The sequence below is a fragment of the Momordica charantia genome, assembly GCF_013281855.1.
Source record: "Momordica charantia cultivar OHB3-1 chromosome 6 unlocalized genomic scaffold, Mcharantia_2.0 BLBB01000006.1, whole genome shotgun sequence".
Classification (NCBI taxonomy): Eukaryota; Viridiplantae; Streptophyta; class Magnoliopsida; order Cucurbitales; family Cucurbitaceae; genus Momordica; species Momordica charantia.
In genome coordinates this window covers 22165244-22182344 of record NW_028275164.1, presented here as the reverse complement: position 1 = coordinate 22182344, position 17101 = coordinate 22165244, and the positions used below count along the sequence as shown (strand labels likewise).

General features: G+C 37.0%; 1 long non-coding RNA gene across 3 annotated transcripts; it reads right to left on the bottom strand.

Moving 5' to 3' along the window:
- Positions 1-366: 366 nt before the first annotated feature.
- LOC148210951 (uncharacterized) lies at positions 367-16717 on the bottom strand. Of its 3 annotated transcripts, XR_015791698.1 has the most exons (5): positions 16325-16717; positions 16036-16225; positions 5008-5079; positions 1975-2474; positions 367-1841 (listed from the first exon to the last, which is right to left on the bottom strand). It is a non-coding gene; the product is annotated as an uncharacterized LOC148210951 (long non-coding RNA). The 3 variants fall into 3 exon arrangements; XR_015791696.1 differs by having other exon boundaries at positions 367-2474; XR_015791697.1 differs by lacking the exon at positions 5008-5079 and having other exon boundaries at positions 367-2474.
- Between the last annotated feature and the right edge of the window lie 384 nt (positions 16718-17101).

Here is a 17101-nt window from a genome sequence, read left to right as displayed (position 1 = left end):
GGAGATAAAATTCTACCAGATAATTGAGACATTTATGGCCTTTGTGAACCGGGCTTGGACCAAGATACACACATTTTTCATAATGGAATTGAAATTTATGCACATGATAGGGACATAGACATGGATAGAAGAACAGCCAAACGTCTTAAGACCAGAAAAATTGAACCTTGTATTAAGCAGTAACTCCATAGGAGATTTACCATGTATCACTGTAGATGGAAGGCCATTAATGAGCAGCATAGAGGTAAAAAATGCATCCCACCAGTAGCGTAATGACATGGAAGCTTGGGCAAGCAATGTAAGACCGGTCACAACAGTTTGATGATGTCTTCGCTTTGCCCAACCATTCTGTGTAAATGTAAAAGGACAAGAAAACTGAGAAGTAATACCAAATTGATAACATAATTGATGAATGCGTTTGTATTCTCCATCATTATCTGATTGTAGCACTTTAATTGAACTATTAAATTGGGTCTTTACTAAATCAACAAAATGATTAAACGCGGCAAGGGTATCACTCTTCAATTTAAGAGGATAAATCCAAGAAAATCAACTAAAATCATCATGAAAGTGAACATAGTACCGATACCCGTCAACTGATTCAAGCGGAGCGGGACCTTATAGGTCCGTGTGAACCAAATCACATGGGGTAGTAGCATGAGAATTTGAATTGGCAAGCGGAAGAGCATGAGATTTACCAAACTGAAATGCTTCAGAAAATTTGAAAATATCATTCACTTTCACCAGTATAAGACAAATTTTAACTAATAAATCAAGAACTTTGGAAGATGGGTGTCCAAGTCTTCGATGCCACGTAACTTTAGACACCACAACATTTACACTAGGAGCAAAATTAGAAAGAACACAAATAGAGTGAGAAATTGTATCATTAGCTGACTCCAAGCAACTCGTAGTGTGACTTGAAGCACTATTAGTAATTGCACCTCCCGTGTCAAGTTGGTAAAGCTCATCTTTAAGAGACCCTTCAGCATCACCTTGCTCGAATGAATGTCCTTTACAAGACAGAAATCAGCATGAAATTCCAAACACACATTATTATCTCAACCAAGTTTTGACACACTTGCAAGATTTTTAGTAATGTCAGGCACACAAAGTACATTCTCAAGATTAAGCAAAGCATGATCAGAGGCTAAATAAGATTTACCAACATGAGAAATCATCAATTTATTTCCATTACCGACCGTCACTTTTTCTGTACCTCCATACTCCGAAGGATGTATAATATTGTGATAGTCCGCTATCACATGATTTGAGGCACCATTGTCAACATACCAATTTGGATCTAGGACGGTTTCAGAATTTGCCACAAAAGGATTGATGTTCTGTGTTGTGAGAAAGGCATGAGGAGCTAGACTTGGATTATTTCCCCCATTTTTGTGCATATGAACCATTGGGATTTCCAGTCTTTCCTTGATTCGAATTAGACCCTAAAAACGGTTTATCAAACTAGTGATGACAAGTTAATGCTGAGTGCCTTACCTTTCCACAAACCTAACAAATGAGACGATTGTTGTTGTTCCAACGACCTTTGCCACAACTTCGGCCTCCACCACCCCTTTGATTATTATTAGAATGTTGGGTCTGCCGACTATTGTTAACTTGGGTGTTGTTAAAGTAAGCCTGTCGTTGTCCACCATGAACATTATTTTTGCTATTTGCGATATTCACTGAGGCTAAATTAAATGACACGACACTTTTTTGGGTGTTCTGGAGTTCCAATATTTTTTCAAAGACAAGTAACTCTGCCTGCATTTCAAACCATGTAATTCCTGTGCTTCCTTGAATCATAGCAACAACTGGTTTGTACTCTTCATCTAATCCTAGTAAAACTTGAGAAATTAGTGAATGAGTAGAGGCAGGACTACCTGCTTGACCCAAATTGACGACATGAGACTTCATCACACGCAAATAATCAACCATTTTGAGGGAACTTTTATGAGTTTGTTGAAATACCTGACGAAGATAGTCTTCCTTTGCTCGAGATTGAACTCCAAATAGCTCTTGAATGGCTGTCCAAAGATCACTAGCATTCTCGTATCCCATCACTTGAGTCGCCACCTCAGGGGTCATAGAATTTTAAGGCCAAGTTGATCTATGGTCATCCAGAACTCAGTATAGTGGCCTTATCGTTGCTGACATAGTAGTTGCAGAGTGTGACGCTTCTGTCACTATTGCTTCTGAGCTTGACACTACAGTCACCATTCCAGCAGAGGTAAGCGTATTTGTTGCCTGTTCAATGAACCTATGAAGGCATGGTTTTTCACCAGATAAGTGTCCCCCCAACTTATAGCTGTGTAGAATGGGTAACACAAGATTTTTCCAGAGAAGATAGTTGCTTCGATCCAACTTTATGGTGGTTATCTGGTTGAGCAATTGATTGAAGGGAGGAGTGCTGAAAGTTTGATTCGCAGAGGACGCATTGTTGGATAACGGGGGCGTTGGCCATGGTAGCTCTGATACCAAGTGAGAAAACAATAGTAAAGAAAATCTATTTTCTAGCTTTGATTTTTCTGTGTTTCATTATGAGAGTAGTGCTCCATATTTTTACAACAAAATCCTTTTGAAGTAGGATGATAAAATATCTATAACAGAAACAAATACTATACATGGCAACAACTAAATAGATAGCAATGATTATTCAGTAAATTTGTTGAAGAAGGATTCTATAGATTACTCAGTAAGTTTGTTGAAGGAAGATTCTGTAGTGGACGAGGTGGCGTTGTTATGATTAACAAAACTGTACGTTTCACGTTTATCCTTGACAGGCACGTGTGATGGTGTGGACAAGTGGCTTAAGGGAAGAAAGGAAAGAAAAAGAAAAGAAAAGAAAAGAAAAGAGAGAAAAAAGAAAGAGAAGAAAGGGTTTGAGAAGAAAACAGAGAGGAAAGAGTGGTGGCTGTGAAGATGGATATCTCCATGTTGCTGAAATGGGGAAGAAGAAGAAGCTTTGTGACCTAGAACTGGAATTTGGAACTTGAAACTTGGTAAGTTTTTGAAACTCCATGGAGTTATGAAGTGGGTTTTCTTTCTCTACTAAATTATCGATTTTTGTGAGTTTTATGTTCATTCATTTTCACGACCTCTCATGGACATGGTTGATAACGAAGAGTAATTTTGTGGTAATTGATTGTACTAAGAAAATAAGATTTACTTTGTGGGTTTACGTCAAAATATGAAGTTCTTTGGGAAATTGGTGACATTCTAGGTTGATTCAAGAATTGAATTTATGGTTCAGTAAGCTATGAGTTTGAACTAGGCTCAAAAGAAAAGAAGTAAGATGAGAAATAGAATCTTAAGAGGATTTGCGTTGGGTAGAAGAATTTGCAGCAAAAAAAGGGAAAATGAAATTTCAGGAAGGAAGAAGATGATGGATAAGAAAGGAGAGACTGAGGTCCCCATTGAAATGATATGGTTTTTGTGAATAATAAATAATAAAAGAATTACTCATTGGTTAAAATAAAAAGGGCAATCATGTTGGAAGTTGAAAGGAAAAAAAATTGTTGGGCTCTGAGTCCCACATGTAAGGTAATACGAGAGAGAAGTGAGTTTTTAATGGAGAAAGAGAATAATTTGTGTTAGGGTTGACTTGATGCAAAAATGTGACTTGGTAAGCCTGTTTGACTATAAAAACGAACCCTTTTCAATCATTATTAACTAAAAATACTTATATATTCTTAAATTAGAACCTGCATAGAACATTTCTGGATAATTTGTAATATATCATACTTTGAGAAAAATGTGAGAAAAATGTAGTCAAAGTTGGAAAAAATCACAATTTTTTGTTTTGCAAGAATTGCACCTGGTGCAATTTGGCATGTCAACCCTCCAAAACGTCCGTTTCACTTGATGAAGGGCAAGGGAGTCAATTCATATATGTTTAAATGAAGCAAAATCGTGCCGTCCAAGTCAAGGAGAGTTTGTTTGAAGAATCTCAACTAATTCCCTTCTATATTGGTGGAAGTTCAACCTCTTTGAAGACGAGCCTCCCCCAGCAACAAACCATCTCATATGATTTGATATAATTTGATTTATTTTACTATTGGTTTCCTTTTGTATTGGGTATCCAATTATGATTTAGATATAATTTAGGATATGGTTTAGAATTCAAATTCCTTGATTTAGGAATCTAAATTTATTTGATTAAGATATTACTTGTTTTAGTTATCTTCATCCTATTATAAATGGATGGGTAGGGTAATTTGAGGATTTTGAATCAATAAAATTGTTTTGGTTATTTTGCCTATTTTCTCTCCACCAAAATTTCTCACCATCCCTTTCCATCTCATTTTCATCCTCATTTGCTTCATTCTTAGCTTTATTTTTCGTTCATTAGCTATAGATTTCGTTGGAGTTAGGTTCTAGTTGTTATTTCCTTGTATTTTCAATTTCTACTCGTTGTTTTACCTTTCTTCTTTCTTTTATTCTTCATCTACTCTATTCATTTAAAATTCTCAAGTAAGTTTACACTCCCTTCAAGCTTGAAAGAGAAGAAGGCTAAGCTAGAACTCCTGTACGTCATTATTATTCGTTTTAATTCAATTGAAATTACTTCTCCTATGTTTTGTGCGTTTTTCCCTTTAATTATACACTAATTTATTTTTCAACCTCTCTATGGAATGCCTTAGCCAAAATGATTTGATTTCGACATGCTCGGAAATTTGCCAAGATTGCAGCTGGCGCATAGTTGGGTTGGTTTCTAAAAATTTATCTTTACGTCTTTTTTTCATTTGGACACTGGGACATTGATTTATGCACCAAAGCCCAATTCTAAGAAGATTAGATTAGGTAAAATAATAGGAAATAAATATGAGATGTGACTTACACATAAGCGCATAAAACACAGTTCTAGACATGGACCCTCTGACCCATAAGTGAAAATGAGATGATAAATACATTCTAGGATTGTAATCACATATAGAAATATGATTTTAGGTTACATTAGGTTCTGCATCAACCAAAAGCGGTTCATGAAAGAGTAGAACTCACATTCTCAAGTATAGCCAGATTGTGGCTGGTGCAATTTTCCCAAATATGTATCTTCCATATTTTTCATCAAACCTAAGATAAGAAGCAGAGAGGTTGTGTTTTATAAAATTGTTTGATATTTGCAATCCCGAACAACAACATTTGTCACCATTTTCTTTATAAACCACAATTGCATTTTTGAACTACTTCATTTCATAAATTGGTTTTGAAAGCATAAGTCCCCGAGGATTCGACCTTGGATTACTTCCAAGTATTACTTGTGACCGTGTACGCTTGCACGAATTCCTTATCTTTTAAAGGTAAAGAAAGTTCCAACAAGTTGTTTAATGTATAATTGGTTTTATTTGAAGATATTGTGGTTTAAGTTTGAATTAAATTAATGTTAGAAATAATTAAATGTTGAATTAATTTAGATGGGATCATATTTCAAGTCAGACATAAATTGGAGCCGCGAACAACCTAGTTTGAGAGATTTCTGAGTGGTTACTTTGTGAAATGTTTTTAAGATATCTATTATTATGGAATTTCAATAAATTATATATTATATATAATTTAGAATGAAAGTAATTATGTTCCTTTAGAATTTTAGAAATGTGTTATGATTTAGAGACATATTTTATGATTCTAGATAAATATATGAGAAAGTTACGAAATGTATTTAGAAATAAATTTTAGAAATGATTTGAGAAAGTTAGAAAAATTCTTAGAAAGAAGAAAAGAACACTTTTAAAATGGTTTATGATATTGAGAATTTTATGTAGAAAGTAGTCTTTAAACCACCATGTTGTATCCAGGTGATTACCCGTATGCTATATGAATACTTTGCGCCAGTAGGTCAAAATAGAATATAGGTATATGTGTGGTGTTAAGTTTTTCCTAGCTTGTTTCATCTTTGAAGAAGAATGTTTTACATGTTTTTATAATGTGCTTTTAGAGCAAATCGAGAAGTTAGTGTAACTAGGTCGCATCGGACGCAAGGGAATGATGGGTTGATTAAAGCCAAATTCGGATTCCAAATCCTGGTCTAAGTCCTAGGCTTGGAAGCGTTATTTATTGGTTGTTCTGAAAGTAATATTATAAGTTCATTATGAGAAAGTTTATTGAGTTTTTAGTTGTTCAACTATATGTATTATTTTTCCAAATTTTAGAAATTTATCATTTTTTTATTTTTCTTTTTAATTTTGTTATTTTCCTTAAAAAGACTATGGGTCTTGGCCAATAAATAGGCGTGTACCCCCTCATGTTTTAGACATCTTGGAATTATTATTGAATAGAAAATTTAGAGTTTTCTCACCCATTGCCGTGTGCAAACCCCCCCCCCCCCCCCCCCCCCCAATATCGTTTTCCTTTGTATGGTTGAACTTAGAAATTCATATTTAACCCTTGGAGCATGCTTGTTTGCTTGGTCACCAAACTCGTGGAGTATTTCCGACTTTGAGCATAGTGAGTATTCTATCTACTCAAGGTAACGACTGCAAAAGGTAATCCCTCTAACCCTTAGCCTTTCAGGTTGTAACCATCTATGGGTTCAAGTGGCTTGTGGCTCGAGTAGTCTACTATGCTTGAGTTGTCGCATATCAGTTAGTATCAGAGCTTAGGCTCTAGCCCGGGATATATGTTATTTTCTTGCATTTAGATTTCTTGTCTTGTCTTTACTTTTTCTTAGTTGAAAATCATAAAAAAAATATCATCCATTGTTCTTGTCTTCCACATGCGTTTTTGATCTGTCATTCTTGCATAAGAATTTTTTATTTCGAAAATTTCTTTAAAGTGTATAAAACTTATTTGTTTGTGTTCATCACCACAAAAGCTTTCCAATAAACAAATTTCACTTTAATCTGAGCCCCGAAGCCAAAGATATCAATTTTTTTTCAAACCCCAGAAATTGTGAGAAACCTGCAGAGAGCACCAATCTGAAAGCCTACTTTGAAAATTCATAACTTTTTGCTCCAATGTCTAAATTGAGCGAAACTGGTGTCATTCGAAAGATCTTTGAGTTATCTTTACAAAGAGTTTAGAATCAATAATTTTCAATCTGTGGTCTAGGAGTTCTCAAGTTTTTCGTAAGCACTATTTTTCTGGAAAATCCTACCATCGTCGAGAGAACACAGTCCCAACTTCGACGACTTATATCTCTCTGACATTTGTTATTGTTTATAGTCAAATCAGATGTCAAATTGAAGTTCTTTCAAAGAGCTTTCCAGGTACATAAAGATCGCCCCTATCCGAGGCATGCAACAAAATTTATCGGGGATTGAAGAGGAGTCCAGGCAGAAAACTTTCCATATTTGGAGTTGGACGATTTTGGAGAATTTCTTTGGGCCATCAAATCTTGTCCAAATCAATTTATTTTTTGCAAGTAATCCTAATATTATTTATTCTTTGTTCTAAAAATATTTTTGGATTATTTTGCCATCTTTTGATAGCCCAAAAGTAGGACGGCCATAGCTCATTGGGCTACCCGAGAGAAGCCTCTAGTGCAGCCTCATAATTCTTTTTGAGAGAGCAGCCCCCTCCAACGAATTCAAAACCTTTTGGCAACATATACACGTCAAGTACACCCGTTGTACTTTAATTTACCACTGGTTTGAGTCTCATCCGAGCAATATACAGCACGTACCCCTCACCCAAAGTCACCCCTCTTGTCGCAAAGATCACTGTTTTGTTGGTAAGAAAAATTTTTGTACTACGAATTGGATTTTTGTACATCCTTTAGAGTAAATTTTTTATTTCATTCATTTTTCTTGCTTGGCCTTTGATAGTTGTGCTTTGACTTTGATTTGTATATTGTTGTCAAGTCTTAAGTCACCAAGAGCATTAGGCTCAAGGTTTGCATCTTGTCTTTCTTTGTCTATATCATTGGGTTGTTTCATTCTTTCTTTATAGTATCATTTGGTATTCCTTTCCTACCATTTGTTTTTTGTCTTTGGTATCATATATATCAGTCAAAAAATAAATAAATAAATAAGGTATCTTTGCATAGTTGCTTGTAGCCTTGTGCTTGCTTGTTCAAAAGCCGATTCGCCGCAAGCAACCAAGTGAGCATCTCCAAAAGGGTATCCACACCAACATTTACCTTAAAAAAGGAGAGAAGCCGATAGGTCAAGTAATGGAGTGAGTGAAAATTTTCTTCATTATTTTCTAACCTTACTTGTACAGTGATGGCAACAAGAGGAAAGTCTTAAGACTCGCAAGAAGAAAGAGACAAGGCCAATGTGAGCGATGAAAGACTTAGAGAAGCTCAAATCCAAGCGTTTGCAAGATTCACACAAAGACTTAAAGATCTTACCGAATCCTTACAAATGATGAACACTCATGTTCAAGGATTGGAGAGGCCACAAAGAGTGTCAAATCGAAGGAGGCTAAGGAGTCCAAGAGAGGCATCCAACGACTCCCAAGAGAAGAGGTAAGAACTTTAGATGAATATTTTGCTAACAACGATTCTTTGAATGTAGGTCCTCCAAGAAGAGCATACATTGGTCAAGGAAGAGGAAGATTCCAACCTAACCGAGAATGACCAAGAAAGAAGAACTACTTAGGGAGCATCAAATTAAAAATCTCAACCTTTCATGGAAAGTCTAAACCCGAGGAGTTTGAATCATGGGAGAAGGAAATTAAGTTAGTGTTCTCATATCATAACTATGATGATGGCAAGAAGATAATTCTCGCAATCACCTACTTTAAAGATTATGCACTAACTTGGTGGGATAAATGATGTCAAGGACCCATATATTCTTGGATTGAATTCAAGAAGCTTGTGAAGAGAAGGCTTATGCCACCATACTACCATAGAGCGAATTCAAGGAAACTTAATAAGCTCTACCAAGGCATTAAAGGAGTTGAAGACTACTACAAAGAGATGGACATGTTGATGAGCCGTTTGCAACTAGAAGAAGATGAGGAGACTACCATGGCCCGATTCTTAGATGGTCTTAACCTGGACATAGCCGATAAGATTGATTTGCAACACTATTAAGACATGGAGGAACTTTTACACCTCATCAAAATAGAAGAGCAAAACCAAATGAGGGCAAAAAGGTATGTCAAATCTACCAGTAAGACCGCTAGTAGCAAAATGGAAAGTAAATTCCCTAGAGTCAAAACTGAAGGCTCGTTATGAAAAAGGAGAGTCATCCAAGTCCAAAACCCAATCCGAAATCTCTAAGACTAGAGCTAGTGAGATTAAATGCTTCAAGTGTCATAGAGTAGGCCCATTAGCTGAAATTGCCCTAACTAAAGAGCCATGATACTTAGAGAGGGAGAACTAGTCACAGATAATGAGGAAGAAAAAAAAAAGAGGTTGAGTAGAGAAAAGAAGAAAGTAGTCAAGAAGAAGAAGTAGAAGAGGATTCCAAGGATATAGCCTTAGTGGCTAGGAGGAACCTCAATGTGCAATATAGGGAAGAACCCTTGGAGGCACAAAGAGAGAACATATTCCATACTAGGTGCATAGTGAACTCCACCCCATGTAGTGTTATCATTGATAGTAAGAGTTGTACTAATGTTGCTAGTAAGGATATAGTAGAGAAATTGAAATTAGCCACCAAACCCCACCCACGGTCTTATCGCTTACAACGGTTAAATGATAGTGGGGATGTGAAGGTCCAAAAGCAAGTTCAATTTCTATTCAACATAGGTAGGTACAAAGATGAGGTAACTTGTGATGTTGTACCTATGCATGCTAGTGATTTTTGCTAGAGAGACCGTGGCAATTTGACAAGAAGGTAAGTTTTTATGGTTTTCTTAATAAATATTCTTTTGAGCATCAAGGTAAGAAAATCACGCTTGTACCCCTTTCTCTCAAAGAAGTAAATCACGCTTGTACCCCTTTCTCTCAAAGAAGTACATATTGATCAATTGAAATTGGAAGAAAGAAGGTTGGAGGCTGAAAAGAAAGAAATTGTTGAACTTCAAAATAAAAAGAAAGAAAAGGCCCCTAAAGACAAAGAGAAAGTTGTGACCCTCATGGCTAGAAGAGATGAAATAGAGCGAGCTCTATGTGCTACACAATTACTTCTTCTTTATTACTTTTGAAAGTAATGATCTCCTAACTCAAGAAATAAGAAATACCTTGCCCAATACTTTTGTTAAGCTTTTACAGGAAATTGAGGAGATACTACCTGAGGCCATGCCAAGGAGATTACCACCCTTGGAAAGAAGAATTGAAGAAGAACAACAACAACAAGGAAGGTCGTTTGAGCCGCTCACTCAAAGATTCCAAACACCACAAGAGGCCGAGCCACATAAAGAGAATCAACATGAAGACCAAGTGCAGATCTTGGAGAAAAAGAGAGAATGAAGTTTTTCAACTTCATCAAGGTAAAGTCCTACTATAGATACTTATCATTGGACTAACTTACTTTGTTTGGATGTAGGTAAACAACTTGATTCGAGGACGAATCCAAATCAAGAAGGAGGAGATGATGTAATCATAATGAATCCTAAGCTCAAATACTCCACCTATACCAACAAGAAGGATAGGCTTGAAGAGAGACCTACAAAACAAAGGAGACTCCATTGGACCCAACAACAAATTTTGACCATTTTGAAGGCCAATGTAGAATCTATTAGGGTCAAGAGGAAGCAAGAATTGGAGGAGAAGCAAGACGAGTGGCCACACATCAAGGACAAGCCCATCGAAAGGTCACCTGCACGCACGCCCACCCTACCCGCACGCCATACTGCCGCACCAACCTCCCATCGCGCCCCCTGCAGCTCTAACCTCACAGCGCGCCTCGCCTACCCTCGGACGCCCGCACGCCCACATCTGCCACCAGCGCCCATTCACACATTGCCTGCCGCTCACACCCGCACACCCCCTACCTGCATGCATCCACACTTGTTGCTAGTGCCCATACGCACGCCCCTGTCGTCCACGCTTGCACGCCACACCACCTGTCACCCATGTCGCGCCCACCTAGTGCCACCGCGAGCCTCTAGAGCACCCCCAACTTGCCTTGCCACCCACTCCAAAACAATTTAGGAATTGTTTTCCCTTTTTATTTTGAGATAGTTTGAAGGATTTTATTTTGATTAATTCTTTTTAATTTTTAGCAACTTTTATAACGTTTAGGCAAGTTTTCCAAATTTTAGGAATTTGTCATTTTTTTTATTTTTCTTTTTAATTTTGTTATTTTTCTTAGAAAGGCCATGGGCCTTGTCCTATAAATATGCATGTACCCCCTCATGTTTTAGACATCTAGGAATTATCATTGAATAGAAAATTGACAGTTTTCTCATCCCTTACCATGTGCAAACTGAAGGGATGTGAATCCCGGAGCAGAAGCGGACCGTTGTTCGTGATATTTGGGAAACAAAATCAAAATGTGCAAGAAGGAAAAACAGGGGAAAACTTATACCTTTGAATAACTTTTCTTCAATGAATCCCCCTAAAACACCACCACTGAATCTTCCTTGCTATCCTCTTAGGTTTCGAGATCACGCTTGTGGGAGCATTTCTTTGGAACGAGAGGGAGAGTTTGAGAGAGTGCTTGAGAGAGATTGGGAGTTCTTTCTTTTTTTTTTTTCTCGTTCTGTAACAATTGCAGAACAGTTCTTGGCTTTTGCAGAAAACCAGTGACGTGGGGAGTTACCCCACGTCACATAACTCCCCCACTCCCCTGCAATAATGCAGGGGAGTTAAATATTAATATTAATATATAATTAATTAATCATATTAATTAATAAATGTTAATTAATTATTAATCTAATTAATAATTAATTAATATATATATATATATATTTCAAATAAATAATTAACCCTTAATTATTTATCACATGAATAGAATCATATTCTAAAACATTTCTCTCGTATAACCTATAGTTCTAATGTACATCTTATGCACATTATTTTTAACCTATAATTTTAATATGAATCTTATTTATATTAATTTTATTTGAATCTCATTCAAATAATTTCTCTCATAATATATAGTTTTAATTTATAATTAACTATATATTATAATGTATCAATATACATATAATTGCTTAAGTAATTTGAATAATTTAAATTCTTCCAAAAACTTGATCTTCGTTTTACCCGTTATGAGCTATCAAGGGGACCTAATGGACTTACAGATCAGAAGCTCCAACGATGCAAGATTAATCGGTCAAACTCATTGACCGAGTTAATCAAGATTCGTTAACTACGGGTCATTCTACTAAAGACCCGCAGTTGCACTCTTCTCACTACAGAATGTTTTCGTGTCCATGGATATACGACCATTAATGACGAGTCAATCTTTCACGAGTACTTATAACTCAAGTTCGGTCAAATTACCGTTTTACCTCTAAGTTACATCTTACTCCTTAAATACCACTGCTCCTCTAATGAACAACCCGGTTATGGTCCGACCAATAACCGGAAGTCCGTCTCGGGCCAATGAGAGGGTGGGGCCCCTTGTTCAAGTCCTGGAGTTAGCATTTAAGAGAACACTCATCTACTCCCCTAAAGTCGGAGAGGAGTGAATTTCATCTTGTGAAGTTATGTTCCCAGCTCCCCACTCGGTCTCGTCCCCAAAATGGTAGAAATGTTGAGTCGGCAACTTGGGCCACTCTCACCCATACAGATCAAAGGACGAGCCCTCACGGGCAGGAGTCCGTAACTCACTCAGGATTGAGAATGAGTTGTCGGGTCATCCTAAGAAACAGCAATCTATTAGTTAACGGTGTTACATCTAAAGATTGGCTATTTCGTGGTCCAGTCTTATACAAACTCATTGTATAGGATACTCCCACTCGCATGTCTCCACACGAACGACCTGGATTGAGTCGTCTGTAACCTTTACAGAGTGGACCGTATGCATAGTGTTGTCAGGATAAGATACCCAGCCTTATCCATATACTATAGACCCTTTAGGTTATTCACGGGACATTATCCACTTGTATATCAGGGTATATCAAATATATACCTCATATATCAGGGATATATCAAATATATACCCAATATATCAAATATATACCCAGTACATATACTGTCCCGGTTACACTAAAATAACCTCGGATGTTTAGTTTATTGGATTTTGGACAATGCAATGCTATGAATTCAACAACAAATTTATTGAATAAAACTTTATTGAATATACAAACTACGAGTTTAGGGCAACACACCCAACACAACCCCCCCCCCCCCCCAAATATCCCCAAAATATCGTATTCCTTTGTGTTGTTGAACTTAAAAATTCATATTTTACCCTCGAAGCATGCTTGTTTGAATAAACTCGTGGAATGTTTCTGGCTTTGAGCATAGTGAGTATTCTGTCTGCTCAAGGTAATGACTACAAAGGTAATCCCTCTGACCTTTAGCCTTTCGAGTTGTAACCATCTATACGATGGAGTTCAAATGGATTGAGTTTGAATAATCTAATACGCTTGGGTTGTTGTGTATCATTCAGAGATGTATGTGACTAAGTCATCAAAATCTTTATGTCATCTTTCTCTTGGAAACAAAATGTGGCTCTTGTATTATGAATAATTTAAATGCTTCCCTACATTATTTTGGGTGCTTTGTTGTGAATCGTTCTGGTCGTAATGGTGGGTTGTGTTTGCTTTTGAAACAAGAGGTTGATGTTACAATCTATTTGTTCTCTTTGTTCCATATTGATTCCTTTATGAGTTGGAATGAGAAGAGTTTTCATCTATCTGGTATTTATGGGAGTCTGAAAATCCATAATTGTCGTTTAACTTGAGAGTTGCTTAGATAATTCCACAATGGAGAGGATTCAGCATGGGTCTTAGGGGGTGACTTTAACGAAATTATATGGGATAATGAAAAGATTGGTGGCTCAGACAGAAATCCAACTCTTATGAACCGGTTCAGGGATGTAGTAGATGACTGCCATTTGTAGGATTAGGTTTTTTGCAGGGAATATCTCTACTTCGTGTAACAGGAGGAAAAATCAAAACCAAATTTGTGAACGTTTGGATAGATTTCTGGGAAATGAATCTTTTTGTCGCCTTTTGAAGGGGTTACATGTAGTCCATAAGGATTCGTACAAATCAGACCATCGCCCAATTCAACCCTATCTGGATGAGGATTGCATTAGAAAACCCAAGCATCAGCGAGCTTTTAAATTCCAGGAATGTTGGGTAAATAGGGTGGAGTGTGAAAAAATAATTGAGGGGAGTTGTGACTGAAGGGATGGTTCGTTTAACTCAAATCGAGAAGGTTGTTTAGATAAATGTGGTAAGGCTCTATGGAATTGGGAAATGAGTGTTAGCAAAGATTTAGTTAATCAGATTACTAAAACTCGACTAGTCATTCAGTCTACTTATAATCACCCTCGCCTTGGGATTTTTAGGAGATTCACAAGTTCGAAGGAGAACTGGATGACCTTCTCGAAGTCGAGGAGATGTATTGGAAACAAAGATCACAAGAGAATTGGCTTAAATGAGGTGACCAGACTACTAAGTGGTTTCATAAAAGGGCAATGATGAGGAGATAGAGGAATGAAATCAAAGGGATTCAGCTTTCTAATAATGAGTAGACAAAGGATGTGAATCTTATTTAAGATAGTTTTATCTCTTACTTTTCTAAATTATTCTCATCCTCAAACTCGAAGGAGGAAGATTCTTACAAAATCTGACTTTCCTAGCCGTCCCTACCTTTTCGGTTCTGCTTAATGGGGAGGCAAGAGGTCATATTATCCTCAAAGTGGTATCAGGCAAGGGACCCCCTCTACTCATATCTATTTTTGATTTGTGCATAAGGTATCTCTGAAACTATTCAAGTAAGATATGATACTAAAAAAATTACTAGTATTTAGATTGTCCCTACGTGTCATAGCTAGTATTTCCCACTTATTCTTTGTCGATGATAGTCTCCTTTTTTGTAAATCTAATATCTTAGAGTTATATTCAATCAAAATGATTTTGCTTGATTATGAAGCCCCGATTATGAAAGGGCTTCAGGCCAAAAAATAAACTTTGAAAAGTCAGCTTTATGGTTTTCTCCTAATGTGCACCAAGATTTCAGGAACTATATGCATTCTATGATGGGAATGTGGTTAGTTCCTTCCTTAGGAGACTATTTGGGACTCCCATCTGTGGTAAGTAGAAACAAAGACAGAGATTATAAGTCGATTAAGGACAGAGTGTGGGGTGTCATGCAAAGTTGGAAGAAGCCTTTTTTCCTCGTGTGGTGGTAAGGAGGTGTTTATAAAGGGAGTTGCTCAGGCTATTCCAGCATATGCAATGAGCTGTTTTCGACTTTCAAAGATGTTTTGTGCAGAATTGTCAAGGGTCATGGCTAGATTTTGGGGTAATACTGATTCAAGGAAACAAATTCATTGGCTTAGTTGGGAGAAGATATGTTGGCCTAAGGTCTTGAGCAGCTTAAATTTTCGAGATTTGTAATGCTTTAATTAAACTCTTTTAGCAAAGCAACTTTGGAGATTCTTACAAAATCTGACTCTCCTAGCAGCTAGAGTTTTACGCGGGGTCTATGCCTCACAATTACTCTACTTCTCCAGTAAAAGGATCCAAGCCCTCTTATTTTTTTCAAGGGATGTTATGGGGGCGTGAACTCTTTGTTGGGGGTCGATAAAGTTTGTGGACTCTGGGTCAACTATTGGTTTCTTTAATGATGCCTGGCTTCTGAGAGAATCAACATTCAAGCCAATTTTTGTAAACTCTAGTCAGGATAAGAAGGTATGAGTGTGTGATTTGTATGATTTTATCACCCCTACAAATGAGTGGGATTTGGCTAAACTGATGATTGAGGTGTGTGCTGAGGATGTTGAGGTGATTAGGAAAATTCCTATTAGTATTACCAAAAACAGGAATTTTACACGGTCAAAAGCAGATACAAGTTGGCAATGAGGACCAAAATTCTGACTCAGACTTCATCTACAGATATGAAGGAGCTCTGGTGGATGAATTTTTTGAAGCTCAAGTTGCCTTCAAAAGTTAAAATTTTCTTGTGGAAATCAATCAAATAATGTATATTGGTTAGAAGTAATCTGAGAGATAACGGAATTGATTTGTTATCTCTATGTGCTATATGCTTGAAGAAGGTGGAAAAAAACTTACCATGCTCTAGCCAGATGCACTAGAGTTCACCAAATATTGGATGGTCTTATTCTGAAGCTGGGGTTAAAGAAAAACTACCAAGACTGTTTCGCTGATTGATGGACAGAATTGATGGAAACCTTTTCAACAAGTGAGGTTGAATCGGCATTGTGGAATGATAGGAATGGTCTGTGTAACAACAAATTTATTCCTGATATTGAGGCGAAATGCTTACGGATTCACAACTATGTGGATGAATTTCTAAGAAATGGTGCTGGAAAGGTTGAAGGTGAGAAGAATCGAAACTTACCTCGTCTGCGCTGTTGGAATGCTCCTTCGGGAGGCTGTGTTAAGATTAACTCAGATGCTACAATCGACCAGCGGGAGGACGCTCTAGAATTAGGGTGTTGGTGCAAGACTGTCACAACAAGATTTTAGCTTCTATGATTGATATCCATGGCGGATTGACCCCTCTACTTGTTGAAATCCTTGCCATCCGGGAGGGGGTTCGTCTGGCGGTGAGATTGGGACTTAAACGGGTCATCTTTGAAGCTGATTCTTTGGTTGCTATCTGATTGATTAGAGGAAAGTTGGTTTGGAACAATGAGGTCTCTGCTTGGATCCATCATATTTCAGTTTTGGTTTCCTCCTTCATTTTGTTTCTTTTCAACATGTTTGTAGAGATGTCAATGGCTTGGTTGAAAATTCCGGGGAAATTTGAATTTGTGACCCCTGTGAAATTGGATAAATGACCCTATTTCCAAAAAATCTAATTTGTCACCCCTCGATCCCTTAATCCCTTAAATATTTTATTCATGGGAAAAGACCAATTTACCTTCATTGTTAATAAATGTGCATTTATGATTTCCACCTAACTATTTCACCAAACTGTAAACCCATATTTTACATATGTTTGAACTCGTTAATATTTTAGATTATGTATAACTCATAGATCACGTTTTCAAAATCCACTCAACTACCTACGTGTTTGATCTTTCTTTGTCCCCACACTATCCAAAATCATTGTCCCCAAAATTTCACTTGACGTATGTTACCTTTACACAAACTTTTGTACTCTATAATTGTT